The sequence below is a fragment of the Canis lupus genome, chromosome 34 (genome assembly GCF_048164855.1).
Source record: "Canis lupus baileyi chromosome 34, mCanLup2.hap1, whole genome shotgun sequence".
Lineage (NCBI taxonomy): Eukaryota > Metazoa > Chordata > Mammalia > Carnivora > Canidae > Canis > Canis lupus.
This window is the reverse complement of record NC_132871.1, coordinates 24,005,929-24,029,762: the sequence shown is the minus strand read 5'-3', so window position 1 is coordinate 24,029,762 and position 23,834 is coordinate 24,005,929. Positions and strand designations below refer to the sequence as shown.

General features: G+C 38.8%; 1 long non-coding RNA gene across 2 annotated transcripts; it reads right to left on the bottom strand.

Moving 5' to 3' along the window:
• Positions 1–1,938: 1,938 nt before the first annotated feature.
• Positions 1,939–22,976, bottom strand: LOC140624194 (uncharacterized). Of its 2 annotated transcripts, none has more exons than XR_012023707.1 (6): positions 21,555–22,976; positions 21,160–21,245; positions 7,562–7,819; positions 5,228–5,289; positions 3,491–3,562; positions 1,939–2,688 (listed from the first exon to the last, which is right to left on the bottom strand). It is a non-coding gene; the product is annotated as an uncharacterized lncRNA (long non-coding RNA). The 2 variants fall into 2 exon arrangements; XR_012023706.1 differs by lacking the exon at positions 1,939–2,688 and adding an exon at positions 2,836–3,348.
• Between the last annotated feature and the right edge of the window lie 858 nt (positions 22,977–23,834).

Here is a 23,834-nt window from a genome sequence, read left to right as displayed (position 1 = left end):
GCCGGGAAGGAGAAACACTTCAGTGCACTGAATGTCAAGCATTTTCCTCTTTTCCTGCTCCATGCAGCAAGTGTTGGGATGTATTTCTGAAGCTTGAGACACAAACTAAGAAGAGAAAGTAAAAAAGATTTGTATCTCCAAAACTTAAAGCTTAGAGTTAAACCTCACCATGACACCCAAACCACAACGCTAACTTTGTCTAAATTCTAAACCGAGGGTTACAGTTTGTTGGCTACACTTGCTCCCGAAGCAAGCACTTTACCGTTTGTTTGGTAAAGAAAAAAAAAAAAAAAAAAGGGAAGCCAGTATGAACTGGAAGTGAGCCTGTATATTTTCTAGAACTATCAAACTAGAACTAAAACATTTTCTAAACCAAAGGCATGTTTCATCGGTTCAAGAGTTGGCCTTCACTTGCCTCAAGATGGGCCTGAGGCCCCTGAGGAGGTCTCAGCATTATATTATCTGCCCTTGGTGTTGGTGGGTGGACTCTGAAAACAGGTCTCATTAGACAGTAGTTGCCCCCCTTGCAGCTGTTGGAGGGGCGGCCGGGTGGGTGTGCTCCTGCAACTTCAAGCAATTGGCTTAAAAGGAAGGCAAGCTCCCTGGGAATCCAAAGTATCAGGGAGGGTGATAAAGCTTCCTGGAAAAAGCTCTCACTAACCAGGACTGAGGGAGAAATGCAAGCAGCAGGCTCCACTCACTGTTCAGCTTTTCGATTCCCTCACACTCATGCGCGCGCACACACACACACACACACACACACACACATTCCAACATGCAAAGACCCGCGGTTTAGTTTTTTCTGAGGTTTTTGCCACAGGCATTTTGAAAGTCTTTTCTTTCAGCATCTGTAAGGCCCGCATGAGATGGGTTTGTAGGGGAGAGCACTGGATACATTTTAAGGCAGATTTCTGCTCTTCCCTTCGGCCTTTAAGTTTCCAAGTCCCGACTTTGTTTCTTTTGAAATAAAATAAATACCAACGAGTAATGTGGCTCCATAGTAAGGGTAGGAAACATGGGATGTGACGTGGGCAGGATCGCTGGAAGCCCCCCTCCTTCCAGGCACAATCGGGTTACCCTGCCCGGGCCTGAGGGGAGCCACGCTCAAGGCAGGAAGCCCGGCCCAGTTTCCAGTCAAGTCAGCAAGGACACTGCCACTTCCTGGGACCTACAGGGGCACTTCCAGGGGTCTCCACCATTTCTTCCTCCTCCCACCTGCAGGGTGCACCCTGTGGGGGCAACTCGTTTCCTTTCAAAGGCAAAGTCCCATTGCAAAGTCCTGACTATCCTATATTAAGTTGCGTCAGACAGCAAGCCTTGCTTCTCATAGGGTTTCTTCAAAAAATAAAAAAAAAAGCGATTTTTTTTTTGTAGTGAGTATTGCCAGATTTGGCAAGTAAAAATGCAAGATGTCCAGTTAAATCTGAATTTCAGCTAAACAACAAGTCATTTGCACTCTGCGGATGCCCCGTGCGCTACCTGGGAACCTGGGTTTTAGTGTTTCCTTGACCCTAATGATGTGAAATCAGGTCTTACTGAACAGATTTTCCTCCAGGGTCTCTGTTTCGTTGGGTTTTGCTCTGCTCCCTGTGGGTCTGGGGGTGAGGGGGGGTGAGGGCGACCAGGTGGAGGGGTCCCCCCTCTGCGCCTGCCTTGCAGGGTGGGCGCTCCGGGGCCCAGGCCCCGGAGCGAGGGGGCGGGAGGGGGGGGGCGAGGCCTGCGGGGGAGGCCTGCGGGGGGCTGTGGGGGGGGCTCGGCTCCGGCTCGGCTCCCGCTCGGCTCCCGCTCGGCTCCCGCTGGGGCTGGGGCTGGGCTGGGGCTCGGGCTGGGGCTCGGGCTGGGGCTCGGGCTGGGGCTCCGGCTGGGGCGGGAGGCGCCAGGCCCTTCCCCGCCGGCCGCGCCGCCCCGCCGCGCCCCAGCCCCGCGCGGCTTCCCCTCATTTGTTGCATTGTTTGCATTAATATGAATATCTTGTTCTGTTTGTTTTGTCTCCTGGGAGCCAATAAAGCTGTGAGTTTTTTCTTTACACCAAATGCAGCTCTACGGGCGATCAATCAATGGGTAGTCTTCGGATAATCTGTGAGAGTGAGAAATCTAATAAAGCTAGCGACTAAAAAAGGAAAACAATCTACTTTCCTCTTAGGTTAGCTACGTCAGGATGAGTGTGTTGCACTTGCGCTGCTCGAGGTGGGTCTAACTCTGGTTCTTCGGGGGCTTGCTTTGTTCTTGTGTTTTGAGCAAGTGGATTAGGATGGCCAGTGGGGGGGGGGAGAGGATTGGGGCCTCCTAACGGCTTCCGAGGAGTGGTCGGTTCTTGCAAGAAGAGGAAAGAAGGTACTTTCTGATGTCCCAGGAAAGAAAAAGAAAAAGAAGAAGAAGAAAAGAAGAAGAAGAAGAAGAACCCATGCGAGAGATGGAGGCTCCCATGAAGGCACTTGGGCGAGGAGGCCTTCCTCGGTGTTCCACGCAGACAGGAAATGTACATTAATGACGAAGGGAACCAAGGGCTGGTAACAAATCAAGTCACTATTAGTGGCCCTGGCCCCGCGCTTGCTCCCTCCGGTGGACGCCAGCTCCCCAGGTGCAGCCTCGGAAGTGCCCTCTGCGATCCCGAGCCTCGCGGTGAACAGAGAGATCCGGCGCCTCGGCTGCTGCAGCTCTCCTCACCGCACAATGCAACCTAAATCACTTATAAACAGATCAAAATAACAATCTGAATTATCTAACATTAACAGCTGAACTGAAGAGCCCAGGATTATGTGATGAATTGTTAAATTGCAGTAGCATTGTTTTGGATTGCTAATTAAAAAAAAATAAGCAAACCCCATGACTCTAGATATGACAACTGAAAATACCCACAAATTATTTAATAAATGAAGCGTCTAACAACTTTAACACTTCCTGGTCGCCTTGTTAATAAATGTAATTTGAGGTAGATTTTAAAAATCTTCAATCTAAACAGTGAATTCATTACGCGCCATTCAGATCTCTGGATGCCTATGGACTTCTTGGAATTAGGTGTTAAATAGACAAAAGTGAACCAAACTGCCTTTAAAAGCACAGCATGACCATGTAATTCTTTTTCCAGTTTGTGGTAAAAAATGATGAAACTTCTTTCCAAGTAGCTATCACCCAGATTTAGTGTGAAAAGTAGTGTAATTGTAATTCACGCCATCAGGGTCTATCGCTGATAGACGATCAGCTGTTCTGTAGTGGGGAGAGGCTTTCTTTTCAAATAGGAAAGCTGCCAAGTGCTCTGCGATACCTCCAGCAAGCTTATCGGATTGAGTTCAGAGCCAAAACAGCAGCTGCACACATATGCAAATTGGCAATTAATAGTATAACATTCTGCAAAAAAAAAAAAATGTTTAAAAAAATTTTAAAGAAAATAGAAAGAAGCTACCTGAACATTAACCTCCCGGTAACTGGGACTTCCAGGATGAATGACTAAGGATTAATTACCCTCTGGAGAGGACTTGCTCTTTATTACCTTCTCTCCTGCAGATCAAGTCTTTGTTGTCTTGCTGAGTTTTGTCTGTTCCATGGAACACAGCAATGGACTCTACAGGAAGAAGTTTAAAAATAACTAAAAAACCCTTATATTCTGATCCCAGAAAAGGGGGAAAATTAAGTCCCTTCCATTGATCATGCTTTCTCATACACAGAGATCACAAAGCCAGAGCTTTAGCATCCTCGTGGCAAAGACATTTTGTTCTGGATGTCATCATCTCCTTCCACTCCAGCTTGCAGTAGGAACAAGCTTCACGTCCTGGGGGGGGGGGGGGGGGGGCTGCCTGTCTGGGTCTTGATTTCTATCTCTTCCGCCCATTGACAGAAATGCCGTTTCTGGGCTTCACGCAGCAGTAGCAGAAATCCAGCAAGATTTATGATTTATGTTGCCCAGCACGTATAAACACAACATTCTCAAACGTTTAAAGAAAAAAAAAATCATATGGATTTGTTACATGTCTTGACATCCTGGTCCCCCACCTCCACCCCACCCCAGTTCTCACACATACACACAAGTACACAAGTACACTGTTTTCCCTGATACAGTCATGGAATAGCTGTGGCCGGAATTAAGTTGACAACCCAAGGCCTAAGAAGGACCTGGCATTTTCACAGCAGGCTTTCTCCAGGGCTTGGAGTCTTCCTCTCCCTCTAGCATGGGGGTGGGTGACTAGTAAATGTTTCAGATAATCTGTGAATTCTTAATAGTCCTAGTTCCAGGGGGGAAGATCTGTCTGTCTATTCCTGGGATGTGGCAGGTTTTGGAAACCTTGCTTTTGGGGGGTTTTACAGATATTTCCAAGTTCCAGAAGTTTGAAATTTGGGTGAGGATCCTGATTCCCTTCCATGGGTGAAAGTGAAGGAGGTTTTATTTTGCTTTATTATTCTCGAGATGTTCTGGGGTGAGACTGCATAGGTCCTAGCTGTAACATGGACCATAAATGCAGAGCTGTGACCATTACCGCTGCCTTTTTCTCCTTTTATCACCTACGCTTCTGATGTTATCACTCTCAGGTCTATTACAAGTCAAGTGTGCCTTTATTTTAAACACATTCTTTGTGTTAGACCCTAGGGACACAAATTTGGGCTTAACATCCCCCTTGAAAGCAATACTTTCAATGCGAATATGAGCTTTGATACTCGAATACCAAAATGTCTATAGAAAATTCACCCACGTAGAATGTAAAGATATTTGTTTATATTTCTTGGATAAGAAGATTTTTGATAACTGTCAAGTAAACATCCAATCCCATGTTGGGTGCAAAAAATTTTGAGCTCCTAATAAAAAGGATATTTTTTTTTTCCCACTGAGTGACCAACTCTGGGTCAGTAGATTGCACTTGCTAAGTATGTATGATTAACAGAACTTTTTTGGTCTGATTCCAAAAGAGGTAGCCTATGTCCTGAAGATTTACGGTATGGGAGAAAAAATCGTCAGGCCTGTATTCTTTTCATAAGTAAGGTATTCTTTTCCTTGACTTGTGATCCAATTTGAAAGCATTGTTAGGCTTTTCTATTTTCTTTTGACAAAATGAAAAGTGGTTTAAAATGATATAGCAAGTCAACTGAAAAGTTGCTTTTGAATAAAACAGAAAAATGGAAATGCCAACTTTCTTTCCTTCTCTATAACTTCATTAACATGGTTGTATAGACATTTGCATGTAAAATGTAGTTAACAAAAATTACACAGAAGTAAATTTAGTCCTTTAGTGCCTACCTCTATGGTAAAATCAGACCATTTGGCATAGTTTGAAGTCTTCCAAGAAGCCTGGTTTCCACCTGGAAAATAAATTACTAAATTTGAATGTGTTACTTATACTATGGTGAGTTGTCTATCTGTTAACATTTTATTTTAGTGCATATACTAGAAGTTGTATTTAGAGTTTTCTAAAAATGTCATCTGTCAAGGTAGAGAATTATAATAATATAATTATATCCAGGAAAGGTGTTCTGAGTTTAGATTATTTTGATGCTGTCACAAATATGATGCATTTTTCAAAATTCAGAATGCCACAAGTTCATATGTTACATTGTCAGATTTTGAGATTAATTTAGATTAGTTTTAACTGTTATAACCATAGTTTATTTTCTTTGCATTTATTAATACATAGATGATGTTTATTCAGGGGTTCAATGTAACATATATACACTATTGGAATACCTAGCTGTACTTTGTTCCATCTGTAAATGGAACTTCATCTCAAAAATTTCTAATATAGCATATTTATCAAATCATTGTTATAGTCTCAATTCAATATGTTCTGTTTTAAATCATAAAGTTTGTACTATTATAAAAACTTCTGATTAATCAAAGATTCTCTGTCATATGACACAAAGTATCATAATGCAGTGATTGGTGAGATGTCATGGACAGTGAAGACAGCACTGGATTAATTTATCTGGATAGAAACTATGTTTTATAATGCTGCAGGTGTACACAATGGGAACAGATGAAGATGTGGGGCCTCGGCTCAGTAAAAACTCATTACCACAGCTAGTGACGGGGGAAACGATGTGCCGTATTGAAATGTGTTTGTAAGTTTTTCTTCATCCGAAAGGAGGGTACATTAATGTACTAAAAGAAGCAATATTTCTTTCTGAAGAGTACATTTTCTAAGTTGAGTAAACAACCAGAACAGGCATAGCTGTGGAACTATATATTCTCCAGACCAAAGACTTTGTAGTTCGGTCCAATGTCCCCAAATGTGTCTAATACCTAAGCCATTTTCACAATAATTATGATTTTATGTCTGTCATTTTTTTATTCTGAAGTGCTTCGTGAATCCAGGTGAAAATAATAGATACCACCTTCTGTGGGACTGAAAAGAAGAAAAATCTTGATTCCTACTTAAAGATGCCATATTTGAACAATATGATGTTAAAATACTTTGTTTAATATTTTAATAGCACAGGGCATTTGCTTTGGAGAATGTATCTGGAGGACCCAGGACTACTTCTAGATAGTAAACTGAATGAGGAGCCTTTACTTAAGATGGTAAAAGAGTAATATTTTTAGAAATAGGCATGGCTTTAATAGTCGAAGCAGTGCTGGTGATTGTGAGGGTCATTATTATCTTTATTCACCGACGAGGAAAATGAGGCTAAGTTTAAGTCACATAACTGGTAACGGATGAGCCCCTAAGGCCGTGGAACTAGCCCTTGCTCTTCTGTGAGGCACTTCCATTCTGGCATCTGAAGGGTAGAGGGATGGGAAGTTAGGAAACCATCTCTGCCCCCGTAAAATTCCATTTTTCCTTTACTCGATCCAAAAGACTCAATGAAGTAGTCCAAGAATTTAGCAGTGTAATCGAGGTCCATTTGATTAGGAAGTCTTTATATGCCTAGAAACAGGATTGCTTTGGCACAGGCATAAAGACTCAGGCGATCTACACATCCATCCTCAAATTTAGCAATTCGAAGCAGTTAGCTACACGGACAGTTTTGTATGCATTGCTAAATGCAGACACAAAAACTGCATTTGCAAAAAGAGGAAACCCAGTTAAACTAGGTTGCAAATTTGGCCCTAATTTAGCGTAGCATTTGTGATACATATAGGTTAGAGTGACATTTATATAATGGTGTGAAATATGAGAAACTTCCAATGCTAGACACAAAGACTTTTTAAAATTGCTTTTGCCTACTTTGGTTAGTTTAAGAAACAGGAGGAAGAATTTGGTTTTTCAAGTGATGGGAAGCCTTTAAGGATGTTGGAACACTGTTCAGTCCCCTGGGGTTTTGCCTGCTGTACAATTTTAAATGTCTTTTAGCGAAAAAATTGGCCAACAAGGGAAACATAGAGATGAAATCTCTTTTTTTCTTATCTGGGAAGTGAGAAGCTATAGGTGGGTAACGTGATCCAATTGTGACTGTCAGATAAATGGTCAGCTTGGGGGCCAGAAGGCCACAGCCATTCCTTCTAGCCAATAGGACTATTGAACCAGAGTAACTGTTCTTATGCTAGAACTGACTCTGGAGGTTTTGTCCTTATGCTCAGTTGTAGATGGAGATTTCAGCTTAAGAAACCTAGCCAGAAATGAGACTAGATACATACACAATGTTTTGTGAAGTGCTGCAGTCATGGTACCTGAAGCTACTTCCATTTCACCAGGGAAGACCACTGGAGGGCAGTGTTTTCTCCTTTGGGAACAGCACCTGGTTTCCGATGGAGTACGCACTGATAAATTCAAAAGGCGTCTGGCTCACGGAAGATGAGTTGCTCTTCTCATTCAGGCTGTGCTGGGAACTGACCCTCCTGCTTGCATGTCATTCAGGTTGCCGCTTCTCACGCTGCCCGCCAGAGTAGTCAGATCTACAACCAGATCCTAAAATAGTATCCTGTTCAATATTTGCTACTTGGGGGGTCTTTAATAACAATTTTATATTAATTAACCATGCGAAGACTATGCAAAGTTTGTGCTACTAACTCAAATGGCAAATGAAAGGATACATGAGCAAGAATGGGTAGTTTTAACTAGCTGCTAAATGCTTCACAGTTTTAACATTTCACTAGGTTTATATTAATTTTATTTTTAATACAATATGTATGCATACGTTTATCACCAAATCAACAAGTTGGCATTTTCTAGAAATAAAAAATGACGAATTTTCCCTAGAGTTTATTTACTATATTCTGTGGCATGATTTGTTCCCTAGGGAAAGTCTATGGGAAAATATTTAGAAATTTTTTATTAAAAAAATGATCTGTTGCTGAGTATTAAATTTTATAACTGTACTTATTTGTGTTCCCGTTAATTAAAAAATGAGGTTGCATTACATATTAAATTTAGGGAGGAGCCATTTAATCTTTACTTAAAGGTGCATAATGCTAATTGAATTCTTTTAATTATTATAGTTATTTATTTTATTTTTTTAAAGATTATATTTATTTATTCATGAAAGACACAGAGAGAGAGAGAGGCAGGGGGAGAAGCAGGCTCCATGCAGGGAGCCTGACGCGGGACTGGATCCTGGGTCTCCAGGATCAGGCCCTGGGCTGAAGGCAGTGCTAAACCTCTGGGCCACCCGGGCTGCCCTATTTATTTCATTTTAAAAAATGAAAATATTGCCTATTTTAACTCTATGATTTTGTCTAACAAAAAATCGTGATATTTTTATAAAATCGCCATATAATTTTATTCTCATGATTTACTTGGTACATTTTTTCATTGAAATGCTGACAAACTGACCTGGGCTTACGCCTAAACACAGTGACCCAAAGCAACCAGTCACTTGAGAAAAGACATAAATTTCAATGTCTGCATCATAAACACTTGTTTAAAGTATTTTATTTAAGATTTTATTTTTTTAAGTAATCTCAAACCTACATTCCTTAGATCAAGAGTCACTGCCTTTACCGCCTGAGCCAACCAGGTGCTCCAGGTTTGTATTTTTATAACATTATTGCTGAGTATAAAACTAATGTGTTTATTGTGAAAATTATGGCAATAATGTAAGAAAAATCGCCCATAGCCCAACTAGTTAGAGATAGTCATTGTCAATATTTTTAAGTATATCATTACAGTGTATTTTTCTGTGCAGTAATTAAAAATAATTAGAATACATGGCATCTTATTTGTAAGCTATACTTTTTTACTTAAAATAAATCACAAATATTTTCCCATGTCATTAAATGTTTGTTACCAAAATTATTTTGTATAACTATATAGTACACCATAGTTTACCTAAGAAGTTCTCTAACTATATATTTAGTGGTTTCTAATTTTCCTACATTATAAACAATGCTACGATGAACATCTCTGTAGACAATACTTGCATACATCTACAATTATATCCTCCATACTAATTCCCAAAAGGAGAATTTCAGGGTCACGAAATTTTTTCAGAAGCTTTAATACATAAGGCCTAAATATCTTCCAGAATGGAAGGGTATGAAGGTGTCTATTTATCTGTATGTTACCAGGTTTTTAATCTACTGTGATGCTTTAAAAACATCTTTGTTCTTCTAGTTTTTACTTTGGCTCAAAGATTTTTAATATATTTTAGGTTTATTTGCTATTTATATTGTTTCTTAGTGGCTTGCTTTTTTTCTCTACATCATTCATTTTTTTCTCTGGAGATGTTTTTATTTTTAATTAATTTCTGAGAGTTTTTTATATAATAAGCATAATAACGCTGTGCCATACATTTTATTTATCCAAGGTAATATTGTGTCATTAACTTTTCCATTTTTTTAAAAAAAATTTTAAGTAAACTCTACACCCAGTGTAGAGGTCAAGAGTCACATGCTCCACAGACTGAGCCAGCTAGATGTCCTGATTTTTTTCATCTTTAAATGATCAATTTCTCAAAAGTTTTCATTAAACTCTCTGCCCATGCTTGTGGATTTAGAAAATACTCCTTATGAAGATTATATATTCCATTTATATTTGCTGCTACATATTTGATAACTCTGGTTTGGTTTGTTTTTTGTTTTGATTTCATGCACTTAATGCTTTAAGCAAACTGCACTTTATTTTGTCTTATCATATGAGGTGATGATTTGATCATTTCTTTCCGGTTGTTCAGCAACTGTCCCTGAATATTTGTTGAATGATATACTTCTTTCCTAAGGACTTAAAAAGATTTCAAATCAAGCTGAAAGAATTTATGTTCCAGAGTCTACTCCCAAGATTAATTTCTGCTCCTCTGATTTCTCTATTCTTCTACCTTTATCACAATACTTTGATTATATATTCTTACATCTGATATTGCAAGTCTCTCTTCAGTATTCTCCCCCCAAAAGTAGTCTTTGTTATTCTTGCTTACTTATTCTTTATACATTTCAGAATTACTTTATCAAGTTACAAAAATCAGTTGCGAGCATATGTTTTCTTATGGAAAAATGCCCAAGATACATTAAGTGGAAAAAGCAAGTTGTAGAACAGTATAGATGATATTATCCCTCCTGTATTTAAAGTCAGCAAAAGCATAGACGTGTATAGCAGTGCCCATGCATATGTAGATATGTGCCTTATAGACACATAAAAAATTTCTGAAAGAATAAACAAAAAGAATTCTTGACAATAGTTACCCTTGGGGTGTGGGAATGAACATTGTGGGGAAGAGGAACTTTTCCTTTTTACTACAAAGTAGTCCTTTTAGGTAGTTTGGAATTAAAAACTCACCTGAAGTTCTAAACAGAATTGCATTATTATTATTTTTTAAGATTATATTTATCTACTTGAGAGAGAGAGAGCACAAGCTGGGGGGAGAGGCAGAGGGAGAGGGAGAAGCAGACTCCCCACTGAGCAGGGAGCCCGACGAGGGGCTGCATCCCAGGGCCTCAGGACTATGACTGGAGCCGAAGGCAGAAACTCAACCAACTGAGCCACCCGGGCGCCCCAGAATTGCATTCAACTTATAAATGATTAATCGGTACACTTTTATATAATATTGTCATTATCCCACATAGGAACTGTTTGTAAAAATTTCTGTGTCCCTCAGGTAAGTTTTTTAATTGTTCTCAGATGGATCCTACACAAGCTCTGTGGTTTATTATACCTTGATTTTTTTTAAAGATTTTATTTGTTTATTCATGAGAGACAGAGAGAGAGGCAGAGACACAGGCAGAGGGAGAAGCAGGCTCCATGAAGGGAGCCTGATGTGGGACTCGATCCTGGAACCCTGGGATCATGCCCTGAGCCAAAGGTAGATGCTCAACCCCTGAGCCACCGAGAGTCCCTACCTTGATTTTATATACCTATACATACCTAATTATATATCTGTATCTATAGATTGATATACAGAAATATAAATATACAATATCATAAATATATATTACATAACTGTGATTGTTTGTAAAGTTAATTTGTCTCATTGAAGACTATTTCTTGTTTTTTTTTTCTTTAAATAATTGATTTCTTTAGTTTTCTTAACTTGAACTTTAAAAATAATCCTAAAATAATTGGTCAGCTCAATTTGTCCATTTAAGTTTGGGCTAAAGTGGTTGGTTTATGTACAAATACTCTGATTTTACTCAATGTAATTGTTTTTATTTATATGCTTTTTTTTTTAATCATGTAAACATGGCTTAAGAAAATTGCAATTATGAGGAATATTCTAAAGTATAAATGACTGCAGAATACAATACCTGTCATTTTTTGAAATGAAATGCAAAGGAGTAATGAACAAAAATAATTATTAGTATAGATAGGATTTCCATGAATAATTTATGAGGACCTAGACAAGGAAGAAATAAGAGATATGACCTATTTTGAATCCTGTAGACTTTTTTCCATATTTGTATTAGAAGATACTGCCATTTTAAATATTTTTTTCTCTTTAAAAAGGAAGGTGTTTTATTGCTCTTATTCCTGACTATAAATATATAATATTCTCATTGTAAGAAGCATTCAAATATTATAGAAAAAAAGAGACTTCCTTATGTGAATTCAGCTACAAACCTATCATCCAGAAAAAAATACTATTATTAGTATTTTGCCTGGGATGCCTGGGTGGCTCAGCAGTTGAGCATCTGCCTTCAGCTCGGGACATGATCCCAGAGTTTCGGGATCGAGTCCCACATCCCCGGGCTCCCCTCGAGGAGCCTGCTTCTCCCTCTGCCTGTGTCTCTGCCTCTCTCCGTGTGTCTCTCATGAATAAATAAATAAAATCTTAAAAAAAAATAGTATTTTGCCTATTCTTCAAGAATTACTTTTATTCATATATATTTCATATATTTATAAAATGAGACCATACTGTGCATATTGTTTAATAGCTCCTTTTTTTCTTGTAATGTATAATTACTGCTGCCGTTTAATTGTCCATAAATGCAGATCTTCATAATTCTTAATGGCTGCCATTAAAATGTATATTTTATCTCATGGTGTTTCACAATTTGATCAGTCTTCCATCGATTAACACTTAGGCACTTTCCAATATTTTACAACGAATATTCTAAAAACATCTTTTCACATTTGACACATAATTTCCTTAAGAAGTGGAAATGCTAGATCAACAAGTCTGCACAATTTTAAGACTTTTGATGCATACAGCCAAACTGGCCCCCAAAATGTCATAGTGATCTTGCTTTCAAGCCTTTCTGTTATTGAATGTTGTGACATATTTTTTAAATCTTTTATAATCTGATAGGTGACAAATGGTTTTTCATTGTTCTTTTAATTTCCAGAATTTGATTACAAAGGAGACTTATTGTGTTTCACATGTTTATGATCTATTGTTATTTCCATATTTGTTTGTGAGTTAGCTATTCTATCCTTTCCAGGTTTTCTTCTGGAGCATATATTGTATTGTTATTGACTTGTAAATGGCTCCTTTAAGATTAAGAAGATTAATCCTTTGTTATATCCACATATTTCAGTATATCATTAGTCTTTTTACCTTCTTTGCGTCATTTTTGGCATATAAACTCTTTATGTGATCAAATTTGCAAATTATTATTTCATTTAATATCTTTGGTATCATTCTTAGACATTCTGTATGACAAGATTAGTAAGAAAAGATTCTCATATGTTTTATTCCAACTGTATTTATGTTTTCATATTTTGCAGTTACATCTTTAACTCATTTAGATTTTCTTTTTTAAGATAGAGCTCTAACCATATTTTTTCCAAATGATTAATGTTACCACAGTTTTGAGCAACCAATAATTTTCCCACTGTTTTTTAAAAAAATATTTTATTTATTACCTTGACAGAGGGAGAGAGAGCACAAGCAAGGGGAGCTGCAGAGAGAGAGGAAGAAGCAGGCTCCCCACTAAGCAGGGAGGCCAATGTGGGGCTTAATCCCAGGACCCTGGATTCATGGTGTGAGATGAGGGCAGACACTTAGCTTATTGAGCCATCCAGGCACCCCTCTAACTTCTTAGATATATTGTAATCTAGTTGTTCCAGATTTTATTTTTATCTTCAGTTTCATTTATCTGTATTAGCATGATCTGTATTCATGAGATTCTGAGAATATTGTTCAGGTTTTGCAACAATAGTGCTGTGTAACAAACACTCCCCCAAATCTCAATGGTCTACAACAACAAACATTTATTTCTTTTTCATGGGTCTTTGGGTTAACTGTGACATTCCAGAATTCTGCTAGATGTGGACTTTGCTACAGGCTTCTGGTCAGCCTTATGACTATTTCACATGCCTCTTTTTTTAGTGCATATTCTTCTCATGATAAATGGCAAGAGCTCAAGAAGGCTGGCAAAATTTTGGCCATACTCCTTAAATCTCAACTCAGCGTATTCTCTTTTCCATCCACACTCCATTGCTCAGTCCAAGCCCTAGGTGAATGGCAAAGGAAAATATATTGCCTTCCCAGGAAAGGCATGTTAAGGACTTGGAGAAAATGAAAACTTATAAACAAAAAATACTAAATACCTCACTGAGCTAGTTATATTTTTAAAACTCCAGGTTTTTCACTGTTAAATGTGTCAATTGTGAAGATTCAATAATATAAATCATAAATTACTGGCATCTAGTAATTCAATAAATGTGTACCTGCTTCCTCACCATACACTATAGCTTTCAATATACCTTAATATGTAAAAAGGCAGATTACCTCCTACACCGTCACTCTTTTTTTTTTTTTAAGATTTTATTTATTTATTCTCATGAGAGACACAGAGAGGCAGAGACACAAGCAGAGGGAGTAGTAGGCTCCTCGCAGGGAGTCTGAATCAGGATTCCATCCCAGGACCCTGGGATCACAACCTGAGGCAGAGGCAGATGCTCAATCACTGAGCCATCCAAGTGATTCTGTCACTCACTCTTTCTTTCTTTCTTTTCTTTCTTTCTTTCTTTCTTTCTTTCTTTCTTTCTTTCTTTCTTTCTTTTTTTTTTTTTTTTTTAAGATTTTTATTTATTTATTCATAGAGACACAGGCAGAGACACAGGCAGAGGGAGAAGCAGGCTCCATGTAGGGAGCCGGATGTGGGACTTGATCCCGGGCCTTCAGTATCACACCCCAGGCTGCAGGCGGCGGTAAACCGCCGCGCCACAGGGGCTACCCTCTGTCACTCTTTTTTAACAGCATTTTTCTAACTACATCATTTTTTCCAGGGAAATAAACAATCTTTTCATTCTATCACATGTGTTCAGATCATTAATAACTGAAAAAAAAATCTCAATCATACTACTTTTAGAATGATGAGCATTTGTTTCAAGGCCTTACCAAGAAGGGACTGAGGAATTACTCTTAAGACTCATAATAATCAACGTATTATCTGTTTATTAAAAAAAAGTCAAAGCAATACCACACAAATTTTCAAATGATATTAAATTAATTATGGTGCTTGGTATCCTGGAAAAATAAATTATAATTCAACTTAGGATAATGATCATGTTTTTGAAAATGATACTCAAAGGAAGTGCAAGTTACATTCATAATCATTCAGTACAATATAGGATTGTAAAGAGTGTCAGGGCAAAAGGACAGAAGAGACAGACTTGAAGATTTATCTAAAAGTATAAATAGTCAATGTGGGAGAAAACAAACATGATTTTTATGATTTCCTAAATATTTTTAAACATGGAAGGGAAATTTTCTCCTCTGTATCATATGTTAATTACATTTTTGTTTGAAAATCATTTTCTATTTGGAATCACATTTTTAAATTTACTTTCATTTTGTTTAAAGATTTTACTTTTTTTTATTCATGAGAGACACAGAGAGAGAAAGGCAGAGACATAGACAGAGGGAGAAGAAGGCTCCATGCAGGAAGCCCGATGCAGGACTCGATCCCAGGACTCCAGGATCATGCTCTGGGCCAAAGGCAGATGCTCAACCGATGAGCCACCCAGGCGTCCTAGGATCACATTTTTTAAAAAGATGTATGTATTTATTTGAGAGAGAGAGCACATGAGCACGTGGGGGGAGAGGGAAGGGGCAGGACAGAGGGAGAGAGCATCTCAAGCAGACTCCCTGCTGAGCACCAGAGGCAGTGCTCATGACCTTGAGATCATGACCTGAGCACCAAAATCAAGAGTTAGAAGCTCAATCAAATGAGCCACCCTGGCACCTCTGGGATCACATCTGTAAAGGAAGTGACAAAACTGATGAGAACTCAAAGGACAGAAAAAAGCTAAAGAGATTTAATTTAAGTCCTTGAGAAAAGCTAAAGGGGTTGGCATTATTCAGTTGTAAAAGGTTAACATGTGACTTGGTTAGTATTCAAAGGCAAAATTTATTTTCAGAGAAAGGATGCTGAACAGGAGTCCTCTATGTCTAAATAAGAACAGAATTTTTTTTTTATTACAACAGTTTGATGTGACTTTTTTTTAAAAGATTATATTTTTAAATAACCTCTTTTTATTTTTAACTAACCCAATAAGGGCTGCAGCTCACAATCCCAGTATCAAAAGTTGTGTGCTCTACCTACTGAGCCAGCTAGGTGCTCCTCATGTGACTTTTATAAGGTAGCAGTGATTGTTAGATCAAGGAAACACTAAAGATAAATACCAAGAAAGATTTTTTTTATTTCGTTTTCTAGAAAGAGAAATATTTTATTTTTTAAGTAAAAGACAATTACATTTTGGCTAAAACTGTCATTTGAAGGTAAGTGATAGACCAGATTAACCCTCCCAACCAGTGTAAGCCTATGAATTTTTCTTAAGTTGCCTAACACATTAATCTGTAGTATTCTTTAATAAATTAACTCAAATACTTATTATGTAGTTTAATCATAGCAATATACTGACATATTTATGCACATTTTGAACGTGAAACAATATAGCATAGTTGCCTAATTTACTTTTATTTCTTCTTAATAAATAGCAATAGATATATTAGAAATACATTCGGTTAGTTATGTTCTGTGGATCAATTTAGGCTATTATTCACAAGCATCCAACAAAATGTTGCCAAAACTATACCCATTTATCCTTGATTATAACATAGAAATTCAGAGTTTTAATTGTATTTTTAAGCGTTGCCTTAAGGCTTAATTTTAGAGTCATATATTTTAAGTTGTCCTCCAAAGACCCAGGTTTTAGAACTGAAATGCCCTTTTAAATGTTATCTGTTAGTGTTGTAAAACTGATTTTTCAAAGAGGGCATCTTCAATGCATTTTAAAAGGGGTCTGTAACATAAAAACCAAGAAATTCTCTGTAAAAGGGCAATTGGGAGGAGCTGAGATATCCTTTGCTTTCAGTCTGATGAAGCACTGGCTGGTGTGTGTGTGTGTGTGATGAGAATTTTTAAGAAAGAGTAAATGTCGGTTTTCAAAAATATAGCGCAAACCTGTCAATTAATTTAGATCCAGTGATAAGAAATGTGTTTTGGTGAAAGCAAGAATGAGGTACAGTGCTTTTGTTTTTATTTAATCCCCTGCCAATGGTTCTAAGAAATACATGTGTGTATGTGTGTGTGTGTGTAAAACACATCAGTTTATTCCCAAGTCTCAGCTTAGTGAAGTAACCTATGTGTAAGGAAGCAGTGCATTTGAGTATTATAAATGGGTTAGTTAATCCTGCCTAATTTTTTATAAATATTCTTTTCAAACTACTGCTATTCTTAGGCCTGACTGCATTTTGGCCCAAGCAAAGGCCTATTTTCACTTTTCGATGGCTTACTCATCTTTACATGATTAAATAGCCTTCACTGCTTGAAAGCTTTCCAGTTGGTTCCACTTTTTTAAAATTGCATTATTCCAACTATTGATACTTTCTTATTTGCATTATTAATACGCTGTCAGAGTGTATTGATGTCTGTGTTAGTTTTGAAAATCCCTTAAGGTTTTCTTTGCATTGGATCTAGACAGATCAACCCATTTGGAGAAGAATGTGATCAAAAGTGACAGCCTTGCTTCCTGGTCAGAGAATCACCAATGCAGGCACATATATGCACAAGTTGGAAATAAGGTAGGTAGGAAGTCTACTTCAATTTCAAAACTCAATTTGCTTTTATATCACTTCGTGTTTTATTCAAACATTTGTTCCTTTTTTTGTAAAACAAAAGGAAAATTGCATCCTTAGGACTCTGCTGTCAGGACTGACTATGATTTTAAGGGTGAGGATAGTGTTTATCCTGCCCTTGGAACTGACTGTCCACCACTGAGCAACTCATGAGGCATCTCAGCATCATCTCAGCACTCGATACTATTTATCAGGTGGGTGAACTTGACAATGTAATATGATGGTATCAAAACTGGACCTTTGCAGAGTCATTGAACTTGGACATAGCCTTGCCTTTTTTAAAGCTACAGACATAGCTTTGCTGTTTTTAAAGCTACAGTTCAAGTGTTTAGTTGGCGTTTTCGTTCATTATAGTTGGCAATTTGGCAGTGTTCATCAAAATTTAATACACATGACCCAGTAATTCCAGTTCTTCGAATCTATCCTGTAAAATATCCAAACATACTCGCAAAGAATGGTATACAAGGCTACTCACCACATCATTGTTTTCAACAGAAATATTTGAAAGGAACTAAATGCCCATCATTGGCAGATAGTTAAATAAATTAAGGTACATCTATACTACACAACGGTTTCTAAAGAAGGAGGTAGGTCCATGCATTAGTGCATGGAGAGATCGCCGAGATGTACTGTTGAGAGTTTAAAAAAAAAAACTACAAAATTCTCCAAATAATTTATGTGATGTAAATGAATAAGCATATGTTCTGAAATGATAGGCACAACACTTTTAATATTATTTACCTCTGGGATACAGAGGTATGTTGATAAAATCATATGTTTCAAGGTTCTGATATGGGTTTTCAGTTTTTACTCTAAGGTATTGGTGTTGTGTTTTAATTTTTGAGAACAAGCATGCATTTATGAATTGGATAATTAAATAAACCTGTGAGCTTTCTAAAGAATACTTTTTAACACAGAGAAACTTTTTCCCTGGTAAACAATTGTTAAAGTATAAGGTAAAACATTTATAATTATTCTCCACTTCTCCATCATTTCTGCCATTCCGCTCTTCACACATCCCACCCATTACCAAGCTACAAAAAGCTAAAACCTCTTTAAAAACAGGAAAAGGGAAATAAAGATATGCCTAGAAAATGCCTCATTTAGATTATGTCCCTCTCTTTGTTCAGTGGCAAAAAAACAGACAAACAAACCAGAAAACCCCCAAGTTTCTATTTAACTCAGTGGATACTGTTCATACACATGGTATTGAAAGCACCAGAAAACCTGGCTTGTTGGTCTCTCTTGGTAAACTTCCAGGGAGATGCAGCTGATCATCTTTTTTTTTCAAGATTTTATTTATTTATTCATGAGAGACAGAGAGAGAGAGAGAGAGAGGCAGAGACACAAGCAGAGGGAGAAGCAGGCTCCATACAAGGAGCCCAAGGCAGGACTGGATTCCAGGACCCCAGGACCCCGCCCTGGGCTGAAGGCAGCGCTAAACTGCTGAGCCACCAGGGCTGCCCGCAGCTGGTCATTTCTATCAAAAGTCAGAGACAGAACACTTCTTAAACGCTTTTAAATGAGTAGATATATCCTATGTTAGCATTTTATCTGATTATCTTATTTTGAATAATATCAAACTGAGGTTAATGTTTTTCTTTCAGGACATGTTACATGGCTTTAATCTCACTAGAGATTAATATTTATTAATGTATGTTCTGTTGTGATATGTTGTTTCCTATTTCTTTGTCTACCTCACACATGACATTATTTATTTCTGAGACTAAACTTGTCCATGCCTTTGTAAACCAAATATTAGGAGCACCAAAGAGGGATGCCTGGCCAGCTCAGTCAGTAGAGCATGTGACTTCCGATCTTGGGGTCCTGCGTTTGAATCCCATGTTAGGGGTAGAGTTTACTTAAAAAAAAAAAACTTTTTTTTTAAAGATTTTATTTATTCTTTCATGAGAGAGAAAGAGGCAGAGACACAGGCAGAGGGAGAAGCAGGCTCCATGCAGGGAGCCAGATGCAGGACTTGATCCCAGGTCTCCAGGATCACACCCTGGGCGAAAGGCAGGCGTTAAACAAGTGAGCCACCTGGGCTGCCCCCCAAAAAACTTTTTTTAAAGAAGTACAAAAGCACTATTTAGCGCTAGTCACTTCTTTCTACTTTTACATATATTTGTATACAATCTAACACATAGTTATTAATTCATTTCTTTTCTATGTTAGCACATAAGAAATATTTTAAATAATGAATAGGGAGGAAAATTGCTTACATATAATGAGAAGTTGTTTCCAAAAAAGATAAATTTTTAAAATGCTACAAATGCTTACACGTAACTTGCTGTGTAAACTTTCATGTAGATGTCAGCTACAGATTTGATCTCCACTTTACGAAACTCTGAATATTTAAACCATGTCTTGCATTTTCTCTGAAGCCTAACTTAATCTGAACAAATTTTGTTCTTGAAAAGAGGAAAATTTGTTTAAGATTGAGGCCCAAGGTTGTCTCATTTAACGCCATTTTGAGCTAATTTATAAGACTGTTAAGAAAATGGAGGCATCACATGTCCCATTATCCTCCACAGAATCTGATCTGGTCAGTGGAACTACTAATCAAATAATCATCTCATAAAATGTATTGCTACTTTCCAAATGAAAGAGCACTAGGCTAATAAGATGAAAAGAAATCTAATGATAGTCAAGCCCTTCTGCTCTTTTCAAATTCAGTAGTCATCCATCTTGCCAAGAAAGGAAAATTTTTAACTAAAGAAGTAGAAAATAGGGACGCCTGGGTGGCTCAGTGGTTGAGCAGCTGCCTTCGGCTCCGGTCCTCAGGTGGTGACCGACCCCGGGGTCCTGGGATGAAGTCCCATATCGGGCTCCCTTCGGGGAGCCTGCTTCTCCCTCTGCCTATGACTCTGCCTCTCTCTGTGTCTCTAGTGAATAAATAAGTAAAATCTTTAAAAAAAAAAGTAGAAAATAAAGCTACTTTCATATATTTTTCTATTATAGCATTCCAAGGAAAAAAAAGAGGCAGGTAAAACCGTAAAGCAGGAAAACACAGCAGGAAATAATGCGGTGTTTTATTTGTTTTTAATCATTCACATTATTTTCTTTATTCTTTAAATATACTTTCCTTCTACAAGAGTTGTGTTTCTCAAGTCACTGACATTGCCGCAGACCAGGTAAGATGTGTTGATCTCGGTCAAAATGTGGAAAATCCTACCGAGGTCTTAACCATTGTTCAGGCTTTTGACCTCTCCTTACATTCTATTTTCTCACCTCCATTTTAATCAGTACTGCCATCATTAATTATAAGATGAGCAGAATAAATGATGTAGTGGGAGCTCAAACTCTTGTTTAAATGTAGTTCAAATTTTTAAATAGCTGATGGTCTAGTAGAAGAGACAAGATAAACCTGAAATGAATTGAGTGAAAATAAGCTAATATGGGTTATCTACTCTTGTTATGTATTTGTAGGTTTGCCTATTATATGGATAGTTATGTGCATCTATTGAATAGGTTCTTGCATGTGGGGACATATAGGGAACAGAGTGGTCAGTTGCTCTGAATTGGTGAGAGAAGGCTTCTAAGAGAAGGAGACTCCACATATCTTGACATGCAGATACTAATTCCATGCTTGGAGTCAACTTGAAGATAATGATACGAAGGATAATGGACCAAAGGGCTACCTGAATTTTGTACTCTAACGATTGCAGTGTTGTCACAGGAATAATTGCTGTCTACGGGGACAACTAAATATATATATATATATGTATTTATATTATTATGTACAATTATTATCGGCCTGTTTCAAAATAAAACACTTACTTCGTTTGAGCTTCGTTTCAAGCTTGATTCTGATGAACTAGAAATAACTGGACGTATGAAGAAACCTTTCTTTCTGTTTTCCATCTCTGTACACGGAACAACAAACACACACAACAAAGAAACACAGTTTGACAACCAATTTTTATTCAGGACTATTTTGCACACACATTTAAAGAATATACATCGAAAGAAACGTCTGTGTTGTCAGCAAAATGGAAAATTTAAGTCACTTGACTAGAAACATAACCAGTCCTCATGTAACTTGCATTCAAAAAGAGCCAAGAGCAAGGCAAATGTATACCACGTACTGAAATCACCATTTATTTTTCCAACATTGAGGATTTTAGTAAGATCATACTCTTAAAAAATTAACAGACTAAAAAGATCGTATTTACCTGCATCTGCGTGGAGGTATAAACGAGACTATAAAACGAATTTCATCTATGTATTTTATAGCCTATGTTTCAATAGGCATTGAGCTCTAGTAAATCTGCTTTCTCTCATTCTTGTTGGGGGGAGTTGGGGCACCATTTTTTGTCCTGAGGGTGCTTCCTAGTACTTCAGAATCCAGATGTCATCCAACACAGCTTCCGCTCAAGATGCCTCACGTGTCTGTCATTAGGGGGCAACCTCAATCGCTGAACCACAAGACGTGGGGGGGGGGGGGAGTCTTCTGAGTCACTTCTCAAACTCGGTCCATTTCTCCTTGGAGCGCCCTGACCGATGACACAGTCGTTGCCCAACTCTCTCGGTGAGGCGGACCCTCCGAGTGGTGAACCCAGCCCCGACGTGGTTTTCCTCGGGCAGGAGGGGCCGAGCGCCGCCGACCAGGCCGACTCGCGGCGCGTCCCGAGCAGGCCGCCAAGCGCCCTCCGGGTCGGGGGCGCGGCGGGTCGCGAAGGCCGCGGCCGCTGCCCGGAAGACGCCGCCGCCTGCCTGGGCCGGGCCCTCGGGCCCCCGGGGAGCTGGGCTGCTGGAGCCTGACAGGCAGCCCCTGCGTCAGCAGCCTGCCTCAAACTGACAAAAGCACGGAAGCTGTGGATCCGTCCCTCACCTTCCGCCCCTCGACCTCGCAAGCCGCCATATTAGCGTGATCACAGCAAAATACCAGCTTGTGTTTACAGTCGCAGGCCTCCTGACGGCGGACGGGCGCGCGTTCGCGGGCGCCCGCTCTGTGTGCACTGAATAGGATCACGATCCGGAGAGCTGAAAACGTAAACACAAGCTGGTATTATGGTGTGACTGGCGGTCTGTGGTTCTTTGTTTGAATACTTTAAAAATGGGCACCCTGGCAAGAACAAAAGAGGCAGCAAGCAGAGCTGCTCTTCAGCGGCTCGTCGCCGCTCGGCCCTCCTCAGGTAGGCCCCGAGCACCTGACCCCTCGGCCCGCGCCCCCCGCAACCATTTGTTTTTGCTTAGTTGGCTCCACTTCAACCCAACAGTTTTGTTTTCAGATGCAGGCCGTGAGGACTGTGCCTTGGGTAAAAATTAAATTGTTTTCTGGGGATTTGCAAGCACTGGTACTTCTCCGGTTATTACTTGAATCAAAATCGTCCACGTGGCAAATTCATCGCGACGCTTGGTGCGGTTGGGGCGGGAGCCCAAACGCCTCAGGTGGCCCTGCTGGAGTCTCGGCGGGTTAGCCGGGTTAGCCGTAGGTCCTTTGCCTCAATGAGGATTGGCATCAACACGACCCTATTAGACGGTCCGTCGACCTGCTGCTCTTGCTTGTGCCACGTTAGCCAGGGATTCGGAAGTGCAGAAGTTGACCTCGAGAGAGATGTAAAAGTGAAAACCCTAGAACTCTAAGCTCTATTTTAGCGTGACATCTGCGTGGGTAGTTGGCCCTTCAGCTTCCTCTGTAGACTTGGTCATTTTTCCACGTTAACACTTAATATGCTCCTTCGTTGGTTCTCCACTGTGGACTTTGATTCTGAAATAGACTTACTTGTGGGATAAAAAGAGGATCCTATCATTTCAAGAAGTAAATTGAGATACATGAAGCCAGAAGGTTGGGGGGAAAAGTCTTTCCTCAAAGAATGTCAGTCACCACAGCTCATGATACGATTGCCTTCGTGATAAAGTACATACTCTTGTTTTTTTTTAAAAAAACAAAACAAAACTTTCTCCTTGGAATTAGGTATACCGTCACTACCAAATCCAGTAACTAAAGGAACAGTGGGTAGTTGGCATATCCCTTTTCTTAAATAAAAATCACAAATTGATTTTACACCTACTGAGGCAGCCATTCACCACTGTAAACTTATTTCTGACAACTGTTTCTCTTAGAATCCAATAAGTAATTGAAAAACAAAAGTAAATTTTCTCAATACAATCGAAAAGCAGTTAATGTAAAGACATAAACACACACGACTCATGGTTGTAGACAGTTTTGATGTAGACTGCAGTACTTAATAATGGACTAGGAGGGGTCTTAGCTTGGGATTTTTTAATGAAATGCCACTCAAATGGGAACAAGTGACTTCAGAAGTGTTGTCAGTCACTGTAGACTGAAAAGAAGTAATAAGAAATAGCTTTTAAGATATCAAATAATTTGCACTAAAATGCTGTACTGTAGCACCTCGCCTTTGAATAGGCCAACAATTTGCCTTGTTTATTTAAAATACATCATACTTGGTCACTTCACGAAACTGCACAACTTGACTTGTTTCTGC